The 10,976-nt window shown below is 48.0% G+C and overlaps 2 pseudogenes; both read right to left on the bottom strand.

Moving 5' to 3' along the window:
- Positions 1–3,049: 3,049 nt before the first annotated feature.
- Positions 3,050–4,006, bottom strand: LOC149355765 (aurora kinase C pseudogene; annotated as a pseudogene).
- Positions 4,007–9,841: 5,835 nt separating this feature from the next.
- On the bottom strand, positions 9,842–10,764 carry LOC149355764 (aurora kinase A pseudogene; annotated as a pseudogene).
- Between the last annotated feature and the right edge of the window lie 212 nt (positions 10,765–10,976).

Raw genomic sequence — 10,976 nt, 5'->3', positions numbered from 1 at the left:
ACTAGTCACGCATAGCTACCGGCCGCCGCTGCGCAACGACTCGACTTGGTAGCCCATCTCTCACCCTGATATGACGTCACGCTATGACGTCACTAGGCATGGCATGACGTCAGAGGTCCTTCTCAATGTCACGCGTGGCTGCCGGCCGCCGCTGCTCGACGACTCGACTTGGAGCCCTTCTCTCACCTTTGTATGACGTCACGCTAGGACGTCACTAGGCATGGCAAGACGTCATAGGCCATTCTAAATGTCATGCGTGGCTACCGGCCACCGCTGCGCGACGACTCGACTTGGTAGCCCATCTCTCACCCTGGTATGACGTCCGAGGTAATTCTAAAGGTCAAACGTGGCTACCAGCCGCCGCTACGCGAAAGGCCGTTCATGAGCGTAGCATTGCTTTTGCAATAAAAATGACCAGAAGTGGGCTGGACCGCACACGGCGGAATTAAGTTGTTCGACGGAGAATCGAATCACTGAGCTGTTTACGCAACTGTCTAGTCCAGTACGCTCTTCCCAACAACATCTCCCCAGGAAAGCCGAGCAACCGACAGGGGGAAATCTTGGAGCCATTTGAACACCGGTGAGTACACGAGGGCACTTGGGATCGAACCCAGCACCGCTCGCGTGCAAGCTTAAGTCTACTGGCCAGCAAGGACGCAGCGCCAGCACGGGTTCGCACTTTCTGCGGGGTTTAATAGTTATTCGTGACGTCGCTCGAAAGTGACCTTGACTGACTGGGCTACTGAAGCCTTTGGCTTGCTCGTCGAACTGAGATGTCATCTGAAGCCTTCCAGTGGCTGGAGCCTTGCAATATCTGTCATGTTATAGCTTCACATAAATTCAAAGACCTCAGCTATTTTTGAAGCTTGGCAACGTCGTGTTCGTGTTAACTGTTCGTATGACTGTAATCTACGATGGAAGGTCTTCTATTTTATCGCGGATGGAAGAACTCCTTCAAGAGAGCCATTGCCGGGTCGTGGTCAAGGCGATATGTGGTCGTAGTCACTTTTTCGATGAGTGAAATTGAGTTGCATGGACGGAGCCTTCCCAAAGCTTCATCCGTAGTTGCGACCGGCAGTCAGTGCTGCGAGCGCCTTTTGAACTAGCACTGCACACTCGATGTCCCCTGTCTTGCTCGCAAAGTGCGCACACTATCCACATTCAATTAGTCGATGCTCCTAGAATCACCAGAGAGGGTATACATCTGTGTACAGGAGGCGTCATTGCTCGCGAATTGTTGTTATTACCTACCGCACACCACAGCACGGTGTTTTATTGCCCTTCTCACGCTGCCGTAAACAAAATTACTTTACATAGCATGCCACAGAATTTTTTACATATGTACTGTAAGCAGCAAAATATTGCGGGACGTTCAGCGCGTGGCTGAGCGACGCAAAACTGCCTTGCAGCGCTATCTGCCGCAACCGCGCCTGATGTCGAGGCTCGCCGCACTTCCGCACCACAGTAATTCGTTGCGCATGCCTGTCCTTCCTTTGCTACCAGGCATGTCTGATCGCTTGCTTCCCTGTAATGCGCACTTGACGCTTGTTATAACCGCCTAATCGCTGTGATGCCATCGCTGTGCGTCTGCTTCAGCTGCGGCGATGCTGGATGGAGCTCCGGTGGACCTTTGCGCGACCTTCTCTGAATAAATGTTATCTTACACTACGCGTTGCCGGCCTAGCAAGCATTTCGTTTCGACTGATCACATGAGCACTGATACGCTGTTATTGCGACCCACAATTCCTGTTCGCCATTCATTGCTCTTGAAACCACAATTGATGGTGCGTGTGTTTCAACGATGCCGCCTCGCGTTCCCGAGGATGAAAGAAGACGTATTGCACGTCTCTTCGTGGAAGGCGTGCTCCAAAGAAAACATGTCGCCTGACTGGGAGGTGAAAATCCGCCGTAACAAGAGTGGCGTAGGCGTTCCTAGATGGTTGGTTTGGTTTGGTTCATGGGGTCTAACGTCACAAAGCGACTCAGGCTATGAGAGACGCCGTAGTGAAAGGCTCCGGAAATTTCGACCACCTGGGGTTCTTTAACGTGCACTGACATCGCTCAGTACACGGGCCTCTAGAATTTCTCCTTCAAAGAAATTCTAGCCGCCGCGGCCGGGATCGAACCCGCGTCTTTTGGGTCAGCAGCCGAGCACCATAACCACTGAGCCACCGCGAGGCAGCCCACCACCCCTCCGAGGGCAAATTCTCCACAGCTCACTGACCGGCCGCGGAAAATGGGACACAACTGATACATGGGAACGTTTCTCGCACTACCGCTATGTTCGGCACCATTGTAGTCCGGAAGCCGATGTCGAAAACGGCTAAACCCAGATGTTACTGAGTCTGCCACATTCTAGCCGAAGCTACAATATGACGCATGAAGTTCCCTCAGAAATACAGTGCATCAATTGCTCAAGTTTTGTTTTCCGATCAGGGGTAATGTAGTGCTAACAAGTTTTTGCCGTGCAGTTGCTGTTCAAATCTGTTTAATCAGTGAATTAAGCTGCATTTGAGTGGCTGGATTAGTAAATCCAATATGATAATCCAATGCAACGCACTCATGTATGCGATCTGTTTCGAGTTTTCGCTGGAAAAATGCAATAACATTAGACACTTATTGTAGAGAGCATAGCAAGCAACCTACGGCTACCGCACTTTGTTCATAAAGAATGGGGTAAAGAAGGTCTCCAAGTGTTTTGGCCCTTTGGATCATTTTAAATATCGAAGTATATTCCAGTGCACGCTCCCAAAGCATGGTTGCATACATCGTGCTGAAAGGTTAGTGAACAATTGAATACAGATTATGTTTAAAATTACAAACGTATCAATTACAAACATAGTGCTTTCGATATTTATCGTCGACGAGTGGCCGCAATTGAAACGAAGCCAAAATGCACTTTGTCTCATACAGATTCGTCTTCAAGGAATCCTTCTTTTTGACTTAGAATATTCCTTTTAAATTCCTTGCCTCCTCGTGCCACATGCCTACTTCCCAGGCGGATACAGCTTGGAGGAGTCTCGTAGGCAATCGCACACGTACAAGTCCTCTAAAAAGGTTCCTCTGTGAGGCACGACACTACATTCTTTGTGATCCTTGGGTGTGACATCACTTCCTCTAGGCTTGCCCTTTCTTTCGTTTCCTTCCGCAGCAGCCTAGAAATGAGATCCTTGGCATCATCCAAGACATGAGCAGGGAACTCTAGGTCCAGACATCGGAACCTGTCATAGGTAGTTTCAGCGCAGCTCGACTCAAAACGAGGCTTTCCAACAAGGAATTCATACATTTGAACACTTAGAGCCCAGAGATCAACTTTCTCGCCGTAGACGCTGACCTCAACCATTTTGGGTGGCAAGTAATACTTTGCACCGCAGAAGGCTTCCCTCCATGAGGACGGAGCACAGGCGGACCAGCCATAGTCTGCTATCTTGAGCACACCATTGTAAGCTATCAGGATATTCTCTGGTTTTATGTCACCGTCTATGACTTTCTTGCAGTGGCAGTGCTGGAGTGCCTTGCAAACTTGGTGGATGTAAGTCGTGAATTTTTTGCTGTGAAATATCCTTGCTTTGGTGAGCTCTTTGCATAGGTCTCTTTTTGGTGCGAAGTCTAAAATAAGATAAACCCAAATCTCATCGTGGAAGTAACCATACAGCCTCAGGATTTGAGGATGACTGACGTGTGACCGAATCTCGATCTCTCTTCGAAGCTGGTGCTCACCATTCTTGCTCTTCAAGTGGAACTTGTACGTATGCTTCAATGCCGTGACGTATTTACTTTTCTTCTCTCGCACCAGGTATACGTTTCCGAACTTTCCTTTGCGTAAGGGTGTCCCAAACTCGAAGTTATGGAGGGCGGTGTACGGGTAGGCAAGGCCGCCGTCGCTCAACCGGTGGTCTGGGTGCACACCGGACTGCAGCAGGGAGAGCAGCACCGACAGGTGGCCGAACACCAGGCCCGCAGCGTTGCGCCACACTGCCACCAGCACTGAGATGGGCATCTGCATGCCCCGGGCTTCCGCCAGCAGCCGGTGCAAGATGCGGGGCTCCTCAAGATGAGTCAGGATGCGCGTGCCGGTCCTCTACTCGTCCTGACCAGAGCAGTCAAGCAGCGGCCCAGAATGTTCTGTAGCAGCGCCACCTCTGGACGATGGGAGAACGCGATGAAGAGGAAGCGTCACGAAGTGCGTGGAAAAAAGGCTCGGCCTTCGGGTTCTTGTTGTTGTTGATGCCTCTGAGGGGTGGCACATAATCATGGTAGTGGATTGGCCAGGGTTTAATGCAGATACCAAGTGGATAAAAATTGATTCAGGTTTGTCTAAAGCGGCTCATAAATAACAACAGGAGAATCTCGAAAACAGAACAACGAATTTTGGGGGGTTTTAAGGAGATTGGAATGAAAATGAAGAAAACAGAATGGGGGAAGTTAAAATGTTTAAAATTAAGCATAACTAAATAAATTTGAGAGAAAAGTAAAGCGAAAGGGTCGTTTCTAGATCAGAATAAAAAAAAACAAATTCTTTTCTTCCACCCGGCGCGCGCTTTTTGTATGGTCCACATCTATCTACTCGGACCACTTGCGCAACAACCGGCGATGGGGAGCGATCCAAAAGGATGATCGGAGTCACAGGAAGGGAAACACGGGCAGCACAAGGTGGCACCCTCACTGCGCGACGAGAACTCTTAAGGAATAAAGTCGGTGATAAAATTACATTTCGGATATGTTGTGTTAATTACATATTGATTTTGTGTGATTTGTGACATTCAGGAACGCGCACGCACACACACGCAGACGCACACCAGCGCACAAACCCACACACTGGCATGCGCACACGCACGCACACACACGCAGACGCACACCAGCGCACAAACACACACACAGGCATGCGCATGCGCACGCACACACAAACGCCCTCCCTATCAAAAAAAGGGCCAGAAGTGAGCTGGACCGCACATGGCGCATTTTAGTTGTTTGACGGCGAACCGAGTCACTGAGCTGTCGATGCCACTGTCTGGTCCAGGACCCTCTTCCCAACTACTTCTCCCCAGGAAAGCCAAGCAACCGACAGGGGGAATCCATGGAGCCATTTGAACACCGGTGAGTACCCGGCGGCACTCGGGATCGAACCCAGCCCCTGACGCGTGCAAGCTTAAGTCTATTGGTAAGCAAGGACGCAGCGCCAGCACGGGTTCGCCCTTTCAACAGGGTTCGTACCTGATTTTATTAGTCATTCGTGACATCGTTCGAAAGTGACCTCGATGGAGTGGCCTAATCGAGCCTTTCTTGGCTTGGTCGTCGAACTGAGATGTCAACTGAAGCCCTCCAGTGGCTGGAGCCTTGCAATATCTGTCCTGTTATAACTTCACAGAAATTCGAAGACCTCAGCTATTTTTGAAGCGTGACAACGTCGTGTTCGTGTTAGCTGTTCGTATGACCGTAATCTACGGTGGAAGATCTTCTCTTTTATCGCGCATGAAAAAATTCCTTCCAAAGAGCCATTGCCAGGTTGTCGTCAAGGCAAGATGTGGTCGTAGTCTCTTCATCCACGAGTGAAATCGAGTTGCATGGACGGAGCCTTCCCAAAGTTCGTTAAAACAAAGCTTCACCCGCAGTTGCGAACAGTAGTTAGTGCGGCAAGTTCCTTTCGAAGACAATGAAGTTGAACAAGGTGCCGGAAGAAATGCTCAGGGAATTTAAAACTAGGACTGCACACTCGATGTCCCCGGTCTTGCTCGCAACGTGCCCACACTATCCCCAGCGCAATTAGTTGTCTGCTCCTAGAATCACAAGACAAGGTATACATCTGGGTACAGGATGTGTCATTGCTCGCAAATTGCTCTTGTTGCCTACCACATACCACAGCAGGCTGTTTTATTGTCGTTCTCACGAAGCAGTCAACAAAATTACGTTAGATCGCCTGTTACAATATTTATTACATATGTGCATCAAACTAAGTCTAATTTCATGCACGATGTCGCAAACAGCTTTTCTACCAGATCTTCCATATGTTTTAATGTTTACTCGTAGAAGCATTTTCCTAAAAACAAAGTGAAACCATGAACGCTACATTTAAAGTAGAACGAGAAACATCTCCTCTAATACCACATTGCCGTGTCCCTGCCTCTACTGAGATCAGCAACAACCACACCGCCCCCCTCTTGTAAAATGTATTTGTGTCTAGTGCGATCATTTCAACAAGTCTGTACGTTCATAAAAAACACCAACACTGAGGGCTCTCATCACGGTCCGATGGGACGCAAAAAGCGTCACAAAATACACAGGTAGTGCGACAAACACTGATAAGAAAAGAATGTAAGACTACGTTTCTGGCACAACCACTGATTGCTAGTACAGCAGGCAGTGATCAGTGGCACACAAACGCAAACAACTTCATAAGGAAAACTGGCGCAACGAGAAAGGACAGTGTTACCGACGACAAGCACGCACTTATCCTTGTTTCTAGCGCTGATCTTTCCTTTAAAGAGAACGAAGGAGCGGGCCCAGATCGCTATCCCTGCGCACATCTTTTTTCGCACATGCTGCGATAACTGTAAATGCCACGCCCGCAGAAATTACTGCCCCTAAATATAAGCTTCAAGCAGCCTACTCCCCGTCCAAGGGCGAATTCTCCACAGCTCACTCACGAGCGATGGAAAATGTGGCGCAACTGAAACATGAGTCGTTTGTCGTCCTTCCGATATGTTCGGCACCACTGTAGTCCTGATGCTGATGTCTAAAACAACAAAACCCAGCCGTCACTGAGCCTGCCACATTCTAGTGAGGCACACCCTGTCACAAAATTCGGCGCATTTTTGAAGCAAACAAAGAAAAACAGCGCCGCGCGGACGCGTCTCGCCGGCACGAGACGAACGGGAGAGGAGGAAACCCCCGCGGAGCGCCTAACCTGTGTGCGTGTGCTCTCTCTCCCCTCCACCACCGCTCACCGACACGGCGTGCGCCGAGGGGATGAGTCATCCACGCCGAAGATTTCTCTAGAACATCCGAGTTGCTTCTACAGCTGACGGGGGGAAGAGGGGGAAGCCTTGCGTGTGCTAAGACATGTCCCCCTCCTCTGCACTCCGACGTCGGCTACGCCGCCACGACGGCGCCACGCTAGAACACGCTGGAACCTTCGCGAAACGACTCCTGACTAACCAATGAGGACGCGCGGCCGGCGAGAGAAAGGAAGGGAAACTACACGGGAGATGCTGAGTGTATGTGCGCGCCTACTCTGGCGCGTAGAACAAACAGACGTGGAAGCGAGCCTATAAAAGAAGGCGTTGACCGCTATTAAGTCAGTCCGGACCGCCGTTTAAGCTTCATCGAGCGCGCCCGTTCGACTCCCCGGGAAAACACCACTCGGCCAGCATCGGACCAACGAGGCAACGTTCGCCAGTCTGCGGGACGGCATCGTCGTGGAACTCTGGTCGTCGGACTGCCGCAGTGCCCGGTGAACAAATTGTGTTTTGTTTGTCTATCTTTCTCTCTTGTGTTAGAGCACTTTAGGTGCAATATTGCCATTGTATTGTATTCTCTCTCGAGTTTAACTTTGCACGAGTTGCATTGTTTTGATAATCACTTTGTATATGTTTGTACTAGTGATTGTGAAATCCTCTGTATCGTCTCTTTGCTGTATAAACTTTGTTTTCTTTGTGAACCTTTGGCTCCGACCCATTCTCTGGCTTGCGACCAGCGAAAGCTGGGCACCGAACGCCCAAAAACCTCTTGTCACTTGGTAGCTGGTCTCCGCTGAGTTTGCCACGCTGAGTCGAGGGCATCTCCTTCGAGTCCGAGACCGCTACCCCTACACGCTCTAAGGGTGTCTGGGAGCTTCTCACGCTTAAAAGTGCGCGAAGTGTGGGTGACACACCCGAAGAAGCTACAGCCTGACACACTCAGTTTCGACACAACTACAGTGCATCAATTGCTCGAGTGTTATGATCAGGTTCAACTAGTGCTTACAAGTTGTTTGTCCTTAAGTGCAGAAGATTTAAGTAGATTTCAAACCTGGTTTCCTGTAAAAACGTTTTACAAGAGACATTTCAAGGCCATGGGCAGGCTGCATGCTCACCTGCTGTAGCCCATTTGGCACTGAAGTAATGTCAGCAATCTGAAGGACCTTTTTGTTAATTCCATTTTTACTGACATTTCAATTTTATTGACATCGTAGAGATGTAGGCACGCTCAGACAAAAAACAATCTGTTTTTTTCACTTGAATTGAACCCTAGTCCCCTCGACATGGGAGATAGCGAACGTACAAAGTGCAAAATTACTTAAATACTTGTTAATAATCTGAGAATTGTAAACAATCAATAAGAGAAGGAAAACAATAAATACACTTTATATAGCATCACCTTAGCGCCATTGGTACGTAAGGCATTTATAATTCGCGGCAGTTTCAACACAGTTAGTTGAAACTGTGCATGACTTTGCTCAGTCGATTAACCAGGGAAAACAAACAGACGCAATATTCATGGATTTCCGTAAAGCAATCGATAAGGTGTCACATAACAAACTAATTCATAAATTAAGTTATTACATTAAAAATGACAGGATACTTGCATGGATTAAAGCTTATCTCTCGAACAGATGTCAGTTCGTCACTCTGAACAATATTTCTTCTAGCAGTGTCCGGGTTATGTCTGGCGTCCCCCAGGGATCTGTTTTGGGACCACTCTTATTTCTTTTGTTTATTAATGACATTTTGGCAGATCTTTCAGTTCGCGTGAGGCTGTACGCGGATGACTGTATCCTGTATCAAGTGGTGTCTTCAGTTGACGACCAGGTGCGTCTAAATAATGACCTAGCAAAAGTGGTTGCGTGGTGCAACAAATGGCAGATGTGCATTAATTTTGAAAAAACCGTGTTCATGAAAATTACAAACAAGAAAATGCCTCTTCATTATGTGTACGGTACTAACAGCATATCATTATTAGAAGTGACAGAGTATAAATATTTGGGCCTATGGATTACTAACAACCTTTCGTGGTCAAAACACATAGACGCTGTAGTAGCAAACTCAATGCGGAAGCTATTTTTCCTGAGGCGCTCCCTAAAGTCATCCCCATCTAGTGTTCGTCTATTGGCCTACAATTCTCTCATCCGTCCATTACTAGAATATGCCGTAATCATTTCGGACCCTTTCACGTTAACAAACATTCAGAAATTAGAGCGAATACAGCATAAAGTGGCTAGATTTGTTTTTAACTCATATGGTCGTGCATCTATAAGTGAGCTCGTGAGGCGAAGTGGGTTACCCCCCGTCAATGAGCGCAATCGTGTTTGTCGATTAAAGTTTTTTTTCCAGCTTATAAAAGCACATTATAAAGTTGATACCTCTAATTATTTTTCTTACTCCTCAGGTTATAACACGAGACAAAGGCATGCACTAACAATCACCCCTTTGAACGCGCGAAATAACTGCTTTAAATATTCTTTTTTTCCGAGGACAATTACTGATTGGAATAAACTTAATAACGAGACTGTTAATCAAAATTATTTACTTCTGTTTGAAAAGTGCCTGTAAATGTTGTGAATTTGTGTGTGTTTATATGCTTGTATTTTGTTTTGTCCCACCCTGCTATGATCTGTACAAGATCGCAGTATCTATAAATAAAAAATAAATAAATAAAAGACAACATCTGGCGCCCGATTCTATGTCCAAAACTTGGAATGAAACTAAAATTCTTGCTCTCGAAGCGAGAAAGCGGCAACATCGGCCTTTATGCACAAAGACAATGTTAAAATCTTAGAATAGTCCTTGGGCATGGGCGCAAAAACTCACATTTGCAAAGCAACGCATCAAATTTTTTCGCAAAAGTTATCAGGCCACGATGAGCGTCAGAGGTCCTCGTTTCTCAGCCTATCAGAATCCTGACGCCTGCCACGCGGTGGGCCACAATGGCGCTCCGCACTGCGGTGAAACAAGGCTAACACAGTTTGCCGGCTGGTTAGAATAATGAGATTCTTGGCATCATCGTAGACATGAACAGGGGACTGCAGGTCCACACGTCGGATCCTGTCATAGGTAGTGTTTGCGGTGCTGGACTCAAAAAGAGGATTTCCGACAAGGTACTGATAGATCACGACACCCACAGCCGAGAGATCCACTTTGTTCTCGTAGACGCTGTTCTTAACTATTTCTTGTCGCCAGCAATCCATAGTACCGCACAGGGTTTAACGCCTTGAGGACAGAGCATGAACGGACCAGCCAAAGCCTGCTATCTTCAGCACACCGTTGAACCGATCAGAATATTCTCTAGTTTTATGTCACGGTGTATGACTTTCTTGCCGTGGCAGTACTGGAGAGCCTTGGAAACTTGGTTGATGTAAGTAGCCGATTTCTTGTCATCAAACACCTTTGCAGTGTTGAGCTCCTTCTATAGCGCTCCTTTGGGCGCGTATTCCAAAATAAGATGGACCCCAGTCTCACCGTGGAAGTAGCCATATAGCCTCAAGATATGAGGATGCCTCAGGTGTGGCTGAATATCGATCCGTCGTCGAAGGTGGTGCTCAACGTTGTTGCTCTTCAACTGGGATTTGAACATAACCTTCAGGGCAATGGCGTATTTTCTTTTCTTCTCTCACGCAAAGCATCCGTTTCCGAACTTTCCTTTGCCTAAGGGTCTTCCAATATCGATGTCGTCGAGGCTCCATTCCAAGCTCACTTTTTTGTTGTTGATGAAGCCGGCATCAGTGCTTGCCGCCCTCTGTATGGCGTCAGCAGCCCTTGCATTCTGTGGCTGGTCTTCCTTGTCAAACATTGCAAGGGAAGCAACTGGACTTAGGGAAATGAACACACGTCAGTGAAAGACTTCACACAAGGGACGACTGACGCCTGAGGAGAATAAGCTAAACGCGTATCGCACTGCACTCACGGCACCTGGCCGGCTCGCACCAGTTGTGGAGGGCGATGTACGGGTAGGCCAGGCAGCCGTTGCTCATCCGGTGGTCTGGGAGCACCCTGGACTCCAGA

The sequence above is a fragment of the Amblyomma mixtum genome, chromosome 3 (assembly GCF_055824585.1).
Source record: "Amblyomma mixtum isolate Tamu chromosome 3, ASM5582458v1, whole genome shotgun sequence".
Taxonomy (NCBI): Eukaryota; Metazoa; Arthropoda; class Arachnida; order Ixodida; family Ixodidae; genus Amblyomma; species Amblyomma mixtum.
This window is presented reverse-complemented; position numbering and strand designations above follow the sequence as displayed.